At 36.2% G+C, this 13,940-nt stretch overlaps 1 non-coding gene across 1 annotated transcript; it reads right to left on the bottom strand.

Annotated features, from left to right (window-relative positions):
• Positions 1-13,030: 13,030 nt before the first annotated feature.
• Positions 13,031-13,137, bottom strand: LOC112497808 (small nucleolar RNA R71). The gene has a single exon (XR_003064790.2). It is a non-coding gene; the product is annotated as a small nucleolar RNA R71 (small nucleolar RNA).
• Between the last annotated feature and the right edge of the window lie 803 nt (positions 13,138-13,940).

Raw genomic sequence — 13,940 nt, 5'->3', positions numbered from 1 at the left:
GCAAAAGAAAATCAACCAGATCTTGCTGAAAAAGAAGTTACAACACCAGTAGCCACAACCTGCACCAACTTAAACAAACAGAGTTTGGTACCTCCTGAATCTAACCAGCAGTTTAGACATCCACCACCCTTCCCTCAAAGGTTCCAGAAACAAAAACAAGACAAGCAGTTCAGTAAATTCCTAGAAGTGTTGAAGCAACTGCACATAAACATACCTTTTGTGGAAGCTTTGGAGCAAATGCCAAATTATGTAAAATTTCTAAAAGATATCTTGGCACGAAAAAGAAGGCTGAGAGAGTTTGAAACTGTTGCTCTAACACAGGAAAGCAGCCATATGCTTCAGAGTAAAATTCCCACAAAATTGAAAGATCCAGGGAGTTTTACAATACCCTGCTCTATAGGGAATAGGTATGCTGGCAGAGCACTTTGTGATTTGGGAGCTAGTATCAACTTGATGCCATTATCTGTATTTAAGCAGCTTGGAGTAGGAGAGTGCAGACCAACAACTGTCACTTTGCAATTAGCTGACAGATCCCATGCATATCCTGAAGGAAAGATAGATGATGTATTGGTGAAGGTTGACAAATTCATTTTTCTAATGGATTTTATTGTGCTGGACTTTGAAGCTAACAAAGAGGTACCCATTATACTTGGCAGACCTTTTCTAGCCACTGAAAAGACTTTGATAGATGTGCAGAAAGGAGAGCTGACCATGAGAGTGAATGATTAGCAAGTCACATTCAATGTACTAGAGGCTATGAGAAACCCTGATGAAATAAAAGATTGCAATTTCCTAAGTGTAGTGGATCTTGTTGTAGCAGACGGACTGGACAGATGCTACAGTAATATACTTAACAAAGTCACCACCTTTGAGGAGGTTAAAGAGGAAAATGTTGCAGCAAATCAAACAGATTGGATGGACAAACAGCAATCTAATGGGCACAACAGGGTTATTGAACACTTGAATCTTTCAGACAGGGAAGTAAAAATAACTTTACCATCTTTTGAATCACCCCCTAGTTTTAAATTAAAATTGTTACCTTCACATTTAAAGTATGCTTATCTTGGTCAAAACAACACACTCCCTGTAATCATTTTTTCTACTTTGGATGCAGGTCAAGAACAAAGCCTAGTAGATTTGCTGGGAAAATACAGAAGAGCAATTGGATGGACCATGGCAGATATAAAGGGTATCAGCCCATCAATATGTATGCATAAGATCCTTTTAGAAGACTGTTCCAGCAATTCGGTGGAGCACCAGAGAAGGCTGAATCCTATTATGAAAGAAGTGGTGAAGAAAGAAATCATCAAATGGTTAGATGCTGGAATCATATACCAAATATCAGACAGTTCATGGGTAAGCCTAGTTCAGTGTGTTCCAAAGAAAAGAGGGATAACAGTAATGGCTAATGAAAAGAATGAACTTATTCCTACAAGGACAGTGACTAGATGGAGGGTGTGTATGGATTATAAGAAGCTCAACAAAGCAACAAGGAAAGACCATTTCCCATTTCCATTCATATATCAGATGCTGGACAAACTTGCTGGAAAACAATACTACTGTTTCTTATATTGGTATTCAGGCTACAACCAGATTGCTATAGCACCAGAGGATCAAGAGAAGACTACATTTACTTGTCCTTATAGAACATTTGCCTTCAGAAGAATGCCATTTGGGCTATGCAATGCTCCAGTAACTTTTCAGAGATGCATGATGTCTATATTTTCTGATATGGTAGAGCAGACTTTGGAAATTTTCATGGATGATTTTTCAGTTTTTGGAGAGACATATGGTAATTGTTTACACAACTTGGAAGAAGTTCTTAAAAGATGTGAGATGACCAACTTAGTACTTAATTGGGAGAAGTGTCATTTCATTGTGCAAGAAGGAATAGTGCTGGGTCACAAGATATCCAAGGATGGTATTGAGGTAGATAAAGCCAAGATAGAGGTAATAGATAAACTGCCACCCCTAACCTCAGTAAAGGGTATTAGGAGTTTTCTGGGTCATGCTGGATTCTACAGAAGATTCATCAAGGATTTTTCCAGAGTAGCCAAGCCTCTATGTTCATTGCTGGAGCATGATAAACCATTTCACTTTGACAAAGAATGCCTTCAAGCATTTGGAGAATTAAAGAAAGCCTTGATCACTGCTCCAGTAGTTATATCTACAGATTGGAATTTACCATTTGAATTGATGTGATGCTAGTGATCATTCTGTGGGAGCAGTATTAGGGCAAAGAAAGAATAAGGTTTTTCATTCCATATATTTTGCAAGCAAAACTCTTACTCTAACTCAGATCAATTACACCACTACAGAGAAAGAGTTGCTGGCAGTAGTTTTTGCTTTTGACAAATTCAGAGCTTACCTGGTAGGTACTAAAGTAACTATTTACATAGACCATGCAGCCATCAAATATTTAATTTCAAAGAAGGATGCCAAACCAAGACTAATCAGATGGATCTTATTGCTTTAAGAATTTGATCTGGAAATTAAAGATAGAAAGGGGACTGAGAATCAAGTGGCATACCACTTGTCACGGTTGGAAACAGACACTAGTACATTGACAAGGAAGGGCATCACTGAAACTTTTCCTGATGAACAGTTGTTAGCAGTACAACAAGCATAGATGCTGCAGCAGTTAGAATCTCCATGGTATGCAGACTTTGCTAACTATCTAGTAAGTGGGTTACTACCACATGAGCTGAAGTTTCAAGAGAAAAAGAAATTTCTTCATGATGTTAGAAACTACCAGTGGGATGACCCACATTTATATAAGCTATGCTCAGATCAAGTAATAAGACGATGTGTTGCAGCAGAAGAAATGCCTCATATACTGGAGTCATGTCATGCTGCAGCATATGAAGGACATTTTGGTGGTCACAGAACAGCTACCAAAGTTATGCAATCAGGTTATTATTGGCCCACTATTTTTAAAGATGCTTATGAATTTGTTAAATGTTGTGACAGGTGTCAAAGGACAGGGAACATAACCAGCAGACATGAGATGCCATTGACCAACATACTGGAAGTAGAAGTTTTTTATGTTTGGGGAATAGATTTCATGGGACCTTTTCCCCCATTCTTTGGAAACTTATATATCCTTGTTGCTGTAGACTATGTCTCCAAGTGGGTGGAAGCTACAGCATTACCTACCAATGATGCTAAAACCATGGTGACTTTTCTTCAAAAAAATATTTTCTCTAGGTTTGGTACTCCTAGAGTAATTATTAGTGATGAAGGCGCATATTTTTGCAACAAAATCTTTGCTGCAACAATGATGAAATATGGAGTCAGACACAAAATAGCAACAACATATCACCTATAATCCAATGGTCAGGCTAAAGTGTCCAATAGAGAGATTAAAAAGATCTTAGAAAAAGTGGTGAACCCAACAAGGAGGGACTGGTCTTTACATTTGCATGACTCTTTATGGGCCTACAGAACAGCATACAAAACCCCACTCGGCATGTCTCCTTACCGAATTGTTTATGGCAAGGCTTGTCATTTGCCCCTAGAGCTAGAGCATAAAGCACACTGGGCACTGAAGAAACTAAATTGGGACATGCATGCTGCAGCAGAACAAAGGAAGCTTCAACTTTGTGAGCTTGATGAATTAAGGCTGTTTTCATATGAAAGTGAAAAAATTTATAAAGAGAGGACAAAACATTGGCATGACAAGCATATTCAACACAAGAAGTTCATCCCTGGTCAATTAGTGTTGCTTCACAATACAAGACTAAGGTTGTTTCTGGGAAAGCTCAAATCACGATGGTCTAGCCCATTTAAGCTATTGAAATCTTACCCTCATGGAGCTGTTGATCTTTCAGATGAACAAACGGGTCACGAATTCAAGGTTAATGGGTACAGGGTTAAACATTACATACACCCAGCAGCAGAAGGGTCAAAGGAGGTGTTATCCCTTCAAGAACCCCACTATTGAGCAAAGACAGAAGGTTAGGCTGAAGGACCTTAAATCAAGCTCTTCATGGGAGGCAGCCTATTGAGGAAGCAGCCACATCAAACCAATTTCGATACCCTTTGGTTTTATGGACATCTATTCCTCTTTACCATTTTATTTAATCTTGTTTTGCCATGTTAACCATTTATTTTTATCCTTTTACATTATTGCATTCCTTCTTTTCGATTTACTTTAATCTACCTTATTTTAATAATTTTAGACTTAATTTTAGTTTGAAATAAATGTGACAATTGAATTTCATATTGACAAGTGCAAGTGTCTGGTGGCAGAATTCAGAGGACAACAACCACGTGTCAGATGCTTTGGTATGGATTCTGTACCTGTTGTTGGAATGAGCAAATGGGGGCTGTAGCAACAAATTTTCCCGTTACAGTAAATTAAAGGTTGGAGCCTTCACTTACCGTTGGAGATGAAATCGTGACAGATGGACGCTCGAATATGGATAGAAATTGCGAAAACAAATCTCCGAAATCACAGCTTTAATTTCAATGACCGACAATTTTAGGATATGCACATTTAATTCAAATATTTTATTCCTTCAATTATCTCTAATTACTGTAGTTATCTTCAAATTACAGTCCACTATAAAAAGAAGTCACTGTGCTTAGTGTCCAAGCCACTATTCCCCATCTCCTTCGGAAGTCCAACTCTCCTAATTCTTTAACACGTCTTCTCTTTTGGCACTCAGGAACAGTAGCCTAACTTTGTTACAGCTACAGCAATGCCGCGATATAAGAAAACAGCGAGCCGCCTCAAAAATCCATCACGATTCCAGAGTTACCATGCCGAAGAAAAATACGAAGAATTCATAGAGCCACACAGGATTCTGGAAGAAAAAGTGTTTCAATTTCCAGACTAACTTACTGGAATTGTGAAAATAATTCATAATGCTGCAGCAAAGCGAGGATGGCTAGAGTTTTGCAAACACCCTCGCAATCATGTACTGCCAGTGGTAAAAGAATTTTATGCCAATTTGGTAAGCCCTGATCAGCACAACATCTGGGTAAGAAATACACTTGTTCCATTGGACTCTTGTGTTATCAATGCTTTTTATAACTTACCTGCTGAGATTATGCTAAATTGCGTGATAAGTTAACCCTGAAAAAGTGGACCACCATTTTCACAACTCTTACCATCGAAGGGGCATCATGGGTTAACGAGGAAGGGCGTGTAGTTAACAGGATAGATTTGAAACCTATTGCTAAGGTGTAGGTGAAATTTTTGAAATCTAAACTTATGCCCACCACTCACACTACTACGATTTCACAAGAAAGATTGGTTTTGCTATATGTCCTTGTTAGAGGGCTCCCCATAGATGTGGGTAGCATCATTGCCAAAGAAATCTGAGAATGTGCAGCCAAAACTCATCGAACTGCTGCTTTGCTATTTCCTTCACTTGTCACCAGCATTTGTGTAGCTTCAGGTGTTCGTCTTGAAGCCAGCGATGATCATGTCAAGAATGAGGGTGCCTTTACGGTACGAACAATTGAAAGAGTTGCTGGCGAGAGTGCTGGAACAACCACTGAACCAGCTGCTGTAACAGGAGCACGACGAACTCTTGGTTTAGAACAGACCATCCAAGCACTTAGCACCAGTATCAATCAATGTGTGGAAGCTCAACAGAGGGAAAATGGTCTGTTTTGGAGCTATCTACAGCACCTGGATGGACAACTACACAAATTTACTGAGTACATGAAACGCAATCATCGGAACTTCCCTGCTTTCCTACTCCAGCAATACCATTTTGACACCAGCACCACAAGTGCTCCAGCAGAAACCAATAAAGCAGCCACTGCTTCAGATGAACCAGCAGAGCAAGCTGCAACTGAACCACCAGCAGAAGTTGACTCAGAAGATGCTGAACTATCTGACCCACCTGAGGATGAAGGTGACAAATCTGAGACGGATAGCTCACCCTCAGAGGTAGAGGATAATTCAGAGCATGAACATGAGGAACCACCCATCCCCACCTAGTCCAAAACTAGGAAGCAGTGCATTATTCAAGAAGAAGAGGAAGAAGACCTTGACGTGGAACCTCCTATTCCAATATTTGTAGGTAAAGGAAAGGCCAAGGATAAAGCAAAAATGGCAACACCTCCAGCCTCTGACAATGAAATGGAGTAAGTTGATGCTGAGTTAGCTGGTGTAGCAGCTAGAGCCATGCATACTACTGAGCAAGCCAAGCAACTACTTGAGGTAATAGCTGCCATCACAGCCGAGGGCCAGGCAGCTGACGCATTGACTCAAAAGACTCCACAGCCAAGTCCTAGCCAGCCTATCCGCACCAGTCCAAGACAACCCAGCAAACGAAAAGGCAATACATCTGCGGGTATTGCTATAGCAACCCCAGCCACAACTCCTCTCACTAGCCCTGCAGCGAAAAAGACAAAGACATTGCCAGCTACCTCCCTAAAGGCTTCACCAAAGGATAAGCTGCGAAGTGCATCCAAGAAGCGCTGATAACATCACATTATGGGCTGCAGTCCCCACCACAGGGGAGTACTTTTCTCTCACTAGTTTTCTTCTTGTTAAAAAAAAAAGAGTTGTTTGTCCATTTGTGTGTTTGTATTTTGTTTGCTTGTGAGGACACATCATCTCTCAAGTTTGGGGGGGTTGTTTCAGAATGCATGTGTGTTATGTATGTGTTTATGTTTGTGTTGTGTGAAGCTCTATTATCTGTTATTTGTGTATGGATTTGAAGACCTAATGAAGATAAATTGAGTGCTATTAAGTATTTATGAGAATACCAAGTAGAGATAGTTATAGATAAAAGTGAAATTATGTCCCAACACTTAGCCCGTGATTGAGTTGTATGAGACTGCTAGAGCAAAATCAAAAGAATAGAAAATGTCTTAAGATTTGAAGGGAGAAGTATGTTGATTTACTGTGATATTTATGAAATAAAACTCTGCTCCAATGGCTTAAGTTACTGAGTAACCAGATCTGAGTATGCACCCCATATGCAGAAATGTGTAAAAAAGTAGCGAGAGTTATGACCAGTTCTGTAGCATATATATGTATAAAGAAGAAAAAGTCCTATGTCTAAGGCATTGAGTAGCCAGGTCTGTTCATGACCCCCATGTTCAGCCTTGAGTTAAAGATACCTCGAGATAAGATTATACTACAGATATTACTGCAGCAACTCTGATCTAGGCATGGCTTGAGTAATTGGGTGCCATCATAACAAGTGATTGACATTCACATGAAAAATAAATGTTACAGTGAAGAGGTTGATTATCACCCAGGTTATCAATATTAAAGCTGTCACAGTTTGAATATGTGAAATTTACGTTACCCCTTGTAAGAATGAAGTATATCACTGCAGAAATTTCTGCAGCCCTGTGGTAATGTTATAGCATATCTAGAATTCAATCACAAAGGCAGCACACACACAATATGGACAGAAAGAAGCTTAAGTCTAGAACTGATTTGCTGTGGGCATTTTGTATGATTGGGATTATGATATGAAGGTGGAAGAATCTTTGCAAATTTGATAAAAGAGCTGAAGTTGTGTGCATGTTTGTTTGCGGGAAATGTTAGTGTGTATCATTGCTTGAGGACAAGCAATAGTTTAAGTTTGGGGGTGTGATAACTCTAGGAAATGAGAGTTATTACATCTATTCTAGACTTGAATAAAAGCCATTTAGAAAGCAAATAATGTATTTTGATTACATTTTGGTGAACTTTTGCATAAACATTCATTTTAGTTGAGTCTTAACAAGTTTTGCTTGAATCATAGTAATTTGTGCTAAAAACAGGTTTTAATTTGTAGGTTTTAAATTCATCAAAGGATGCAGAGACATTAGATGAGAAAGATGAGAAAAGAAGATAATCACAAAAGAAGGAAAGCACAATCGAAAATGACACAAGTGCTATAGCGGATGTTAGAGCAACCAATGCTGCAGCAATTTGGGAGAAACGCGAGAGAAAATATAGGCGTGGGTCAGCAATTAAATTATAATCTGCATGTTTCTTAATTAAAACACAGGCACGCGCATGGGCGTTGGTTTGGAAAATCTAATTTGCAAATATATAAAGAAGGCATGCACCACATAGAAGCGGTGGTGGAATTAACATTCAAAAACAATTAAAAAGGCAAGCAGAAGATCAAGATGAAGGAGGGCTGTTCGGCATCATTGAAGCACCGACGAGGATCCTTAGACTTTCATTGTGCTCAACTCATATTATATTTCTTCATTTGATTGATTGGATGTATTCTGCGATCAGTATATTTATGTTTATTTTTCTCATTCAGAATATGAATTGAATTTACTTGTAGTTGAGTGACAAATAATCCAATGGGTTCTTGACTGTTCTTATATGATGTTATGATAATGCTGTAGCATTATACTCTAATAGTTTTTATGATATAATTGTTATTTCGGTTGACCACCCATTTAATAGTTTCAGTTAAGATAGAGCAGCAAAAGGGCATGTCTTAGCGGACATTATTAGAGTATTACTTGTTTTTAAATTGAGTTTCCTGGATTAGGTTATCTTAAATCCCATAAGAGCAATGCTTGAAATTAAGATTTGTGATATCTTAGACATAGGTGTTCACCTTGTAGGGTAGAGAGATTAAAGATCATAAAGCCATACATTAAATTTATGAGCAACTGGTCATTTTTAGTAGATTTAAAGGTATGAGATAGCCAACATGCGATAGTTGCGGATGCAGATTTGTTCTACCCCGTGCTGCAGCACTTATCATAACAACCAGTGCTAATTCGATAATCAACAGTCACCCCATTAGGAGAGTTTGATCATTCAACTACTATATTCTCAATTGAACCTTGGACACATTTAATTAAGTTTATTTTATTTCGATATTGCTTTAATTCCCATCTCTCACAATTATTATTTACGATAGAATTATTTGGCAATTGTTTGTTTCGGTCTTTAGTTGACGTGCATTATTGTGATTGCTTTAGCATTTTGAGTAACATCAATCCCTGTGGAGACGATCTTGAACACTCATCACTTTATTACTTGTTGTGTATACTTGCACATTGGCATTGATAATAATTGATTATATAAATCAATCAACAACAGACCCCTGTCTCACTTGTTTTGTGCTTCTTTTTTACTCGACTTTTTAGGGGTTTCAATGATTTATCTTCATTGCTCAACTCAAACTAAGTATTTTAACAAATCACATTATTTTATTAATGAAAAATAACAACGTTTGCAACAAAAACCCACTTTAATTTCAAACTTAAATGATAAAATCAATAGATTCAAAGTTTAGGTTATGATAAGAGCATAAACTAACCTTAAGAAGCTCTCCAATTGATAATTGTATCTCAATTATGCAATGCTTGTTTGATGGAATTTGTTGATTTATTGAGAGTGATGGAGTTTGTTGAGAGTGATGAAGTTTGTAAGTTGTTGAGGAAGTCCGTATTTAGTTGTGCTGGAATTGAAAAAGTGGCATGCCTTTGTAAATTTGATGAAAGTGATGAAGGTAATTTAGTCCAAAAATAGGATTTTTGGCTAGTTATGATATAAAAAACTTTAAGGGGTCAAAGTTGAAAAATGCAAAAGTTTTATGGGCATTTTTGTAAATTTCCCTTATTCAATAGTGTTCCAAAATAATATTAGAAATAATTAAAAAAGTTGATAGGACGTAATATAAAAAGACACAACAATTCATTTTAGTTTTGTAGCTTTCCGTAGTTGTTATATAATTTCGACTTCACTTTTGAATATAGTTTGAGCTTGACTTTTTTAAAAAAAGCCTTCTCCTAGTAGTTACTGTGGGATTAAGTAACCTCTTTCTATCTAACTAAGGTGATTGTCAAGCTACTTTCCAATACAATGATGGCTTCCCAACAATACAATAACTTTTTGTACCATCCTTAAGCTTTCTTAACAGTCTAATATCTATTGTTGAGCATGGTGATTTTTTTTAGAACCATCCGAAATTAATTGATTAATTAACAAGTTTTTTATTTAAAAACCAAATTAATTATTTAGCCCTAAATATAACTATTAGAAAATCACTTAGTCACATCCCTAAGACGAATATTAATAAAATTAAATTCTATCAAAACACTGTTACTAAATTATCCCTATCACAAGATCTTTAAAATCAAGATAACTTAGAACATGAGCACATTTTAGCCTTACAGTCAGTTAAAATTATGCAAAAACATATATACATAACTAAACCGTGATAATTTTTCAAATAATGATAAGATTGATGAATAACTAGTTGGACAAGCCACGTTTGTTACCAAAAGCAAAGGAGTAATAAACACCTCCCAAAATAAATTTCCCATCAAAACATGTCAATATTAGCTACTTATTTTCATTTTTTTTATAATTTCCATTTGTCGGGGTGTTGTGAATTTTTCTTACAATGCTCATAAAGCAAGTAAATCCTAATTTGCATAAACTTCAATCCTCATAATTATAGAATATCATGATTTTCACATCACCATAATTGAGAGAAAAAATGCCTTGATCCATAGCAATTTTCTTGATTAAATTTTACTTCAAGAATTAAAGGTTTGCAAAATTAATTTCTCTCTCAACCCCTTTAGAGTGACTCACTTTCTAATAGAGAGAAAATTAACGTGATATCTCTTTTGGCTAGAGAGAGGACTAATTTTAATAAAACCTTTATTAGCCACTTTCCATCAAAGCAGTCAATTTTTTTCCAATTAACCAATAGGATTTCAGCCCATTATTTATTTTATTATTTAAACCCTGATTATAACTCATTCAATAATGTAGCACGTGGGCCACTAATAAAATTCGCCAACATTCTCCCACTTGACTCATGTGACACAGTCAACTTAATGGTTTGATAATAATAAATAGTATGAGCATAGTAAGAGCTAAATTCTTAATTACATTAGTCAAATCATTAAATCATCACTACACAAAAACTAATATAGATCATAGTGGTTCCACATCATTATTTTGATGTAGCTCTGTCCATGTATCACATTATCAGTTTTATGCTTAACATGACCTGTAATGAGAAAGAAATAATAATGGTCCAACAATAATGCCTTAGAGACAAAACCTTCTAACAATCATATCATCATTCATGTATATACTTTTAAATCAAACAGGATATAAAAGAATAAGAAATAGTACTTAAATGAGCTCAGAGTGTCCAATACATAAAGAGCCTAAAAACTTAAACTTAATGTCAATAATGGATTCAGTAATACCCATCTTTTCAACATGTTCACTAAAAACTTTCTGGTTTAATTCTTTTGTTAAAGGATTGGCAATCATAAAGTTGGTACTAATGTGCTCGATTAACACTCTTTGTTTCTGAACTTCTTTTTAATGGGAAGGTATTTTAATTCTATATGTTTAACACCTTTTGAATACTTATCATTTTTAGAGAAGAATATTGATGCGGCATTATCATAATAAATCTTTAGCTGCTAGGTAATACTATCGACAATTCTAAGCCCTAAAATAAAGTTCTACAACCATAATCCATGAACAGTGGTGTCAAAGCAAGCCACAAACTCAGCTTCCATAACGTAAATAACAATGACAGTCCATTTCGCACTTTTCCATGAGATGGCTCCTCTAGCCATCATGAACAAGTAGCCAAATGTGGATTTTCTTATATCCACTCAGGCAACATGATCTGAATCTGCATATTTGATCACTTTTAGATAATCAAATCTCCTATAAACAAGCAGGTATCCTTCACTCATTGCAAGTCAATATTTTCTTTGTAGTTTTCCAATGATCTAATCCATGATTACTTTGATATTTGCCTACCACCCCGACAGTAAAGTTGATGTCTAGCCTGGTGCATGTCTAAGCACACATCAAGCTTCCAACATGGATGCATAAAGAGTCTTTTCAATTTATTTGCATTCTAATTTGTTCTTTAGGTATTGTATAAGGCTGAGCTTATCCCTTTTCTGATCTGAAATAACATTTTTTTTAAAATTCTAAATCTCTCTAAAACTTTATTAATATATGCTTTCTAAGACAACCTTACCAATCCTTATACTTTATCATGGAATATTTCAATTCCAATCACATAGGACGCCTTACTTATTTTTTTCATTTTGAATTTCTTAGACAGAAACTCCTTGGATTTTATTTCAATTCCAACAATGTTGCATTTTATTTATTGAGTTTTTATTTTAATTAGTATATTACTTCATTAGTTGTTTTATTTTAATTTAGAACAAAATCTGCAATGTTAAGATTGTTGTAGCAAGTCTGATAACATTAACTCTGTAGAGATGATCTTGAATACTCACCATTATATTACTTGTTGTGTACACTTGCGTATTGACACCAATAGCATTAGAATTCTCACAACAAGTTTTTAGCGTTGTTGTCGGGGATTGATTGTTCATTGTGATTTGTGAAATTAGTTTTAACGGTGCTAATTTTTAATTCTATTTTAATTTGTTTACTTTGTTGACATAGGTGATCTAGCAGCCCTTGCATGTGCAAATATAAATAAGTTGAATCCCAGTTTGATCTAGAAATTGAAAGAACTGTAAGGAGATTGAGAAAAGAACATCAGAATTATAAGTTGCTATAGTAATGGATTATTTGCAAGATACAAGAAACTTGAACCCTATAGGAGAGATACAACCAGTCAATGTACATGAAGGTCTGAATTGACAACATGTTCAAAGGCAACTAGGGAACAACAACATTATTCACATGGCGAATGATAGAGATAGAGCCATTCGAGACTATGCAGTGTTGACTCCTCAAACCATACATCCGGGAATAGTTAAACCCGACGTTAAAGCAGACAATTTTGAGCTTAAACCCGTGATGTTTCAGATATTGGAAACAGTGGGGAAATTTAACGAGCTGCCATCTGAAGATCCTCATCTACATCTTAAGCTATTTTTGGAAGTGAGTGAGGCTTTCAAAATTGCTGGAGCATCTCATGAAGCATTGAGACTAAGACTTTCCTCGTTTTCTTTGAGAGATCAAGCAAGAGTATGGTTGAATTCTTTACCACCTGATTTCATCACTATATGGAATGACTTAGCTGACAAATATTTGATGAAATAATTCCCGCCAACGAAGAATGTAAAATTAAGGAACAAGATAACATATTTCCATCAACTTGAAGATAAAAGCTTGTCTGATGCATATGAAAGATTTAAGGAGTTACTCGAAATATGTCCTCATCGTGGTATTTCTTACTGCATACAGTTGGAAACTTTCTACAATGGTCTCAACTCAAGTGCTAGATTAATGGTTGACGCTTCAGCAAATGGGGCCTTGTTATCTAAGTCTTACAATGAGGCTTATGAAATTTTGGACATGATAGCCAACAATAACTATCAGTGGCCATCAACTAAACAAGTTGCAGCAAGAGGAATAACGAGAGTTCATAATATAGACACTTTAACAGCTGACAAGTAACCTTGTTAACAAATATGGTGAGGGCTATGACTACTGCTCCAAATACTATTAATCAAGCTGCCGAGGTCGCTTGCGTTTATTATAGAGAAAGACAATTATTTGATAATTGTTCTGGGAATCCAACCTCAATCAACTATGTGGGCAACTTCAATAGATATAACCCTTAAAGTTTAATTAAGGATTATATTGTGAAGAATGAGGCGATTATCCAAAGTCATATTGTATTTTTGAGAAACTTGGAAAATCAAATTGGACAGCTTGCAACAGCATTAAGCAGCAGACCTCAGAGCAGTTTACCAAGCAATATAGAGGACCCAAGAAGAGAAGGGAAAGAGCACTGCAAAGTGATTAACTTGAGATCTGGAAAGGATGTGCATAGTCAAATTGGTGTACCAAAAAGAAGAGTTGAGTCCACTTTAATCCAAAGAGAAACTCAAATTCAAGAAGAGCTACAATCCTTCACTTAAAAACATACTGGTAAGAATAGCTAAGCTACAACATCTGTAAAAACTGATGATCCAACACCTGTGGATAATGATACTACAACACTAACCCAGAACATGGCAAAAGAGAA

Source organism: Citrus sinensis, chromosome 8, assembly GCF_022201045.2.
Source record: "Citrus sinensis cultivar Valencia sweet orange chromosome 8, DVS_A1.0, whole genome shotgun sequence".
Lineage (NCBI taxonomy): Eukaryota > Viridiplantae > Streptophyta > Magnoliopsida > Sapindales > Rutaceae > Citrus > Citrus sinensis.
Note: the sequence above shows the minus strand (reverse complement) of the source record. Positions and strands in the feature narration are given on the sequence as shown.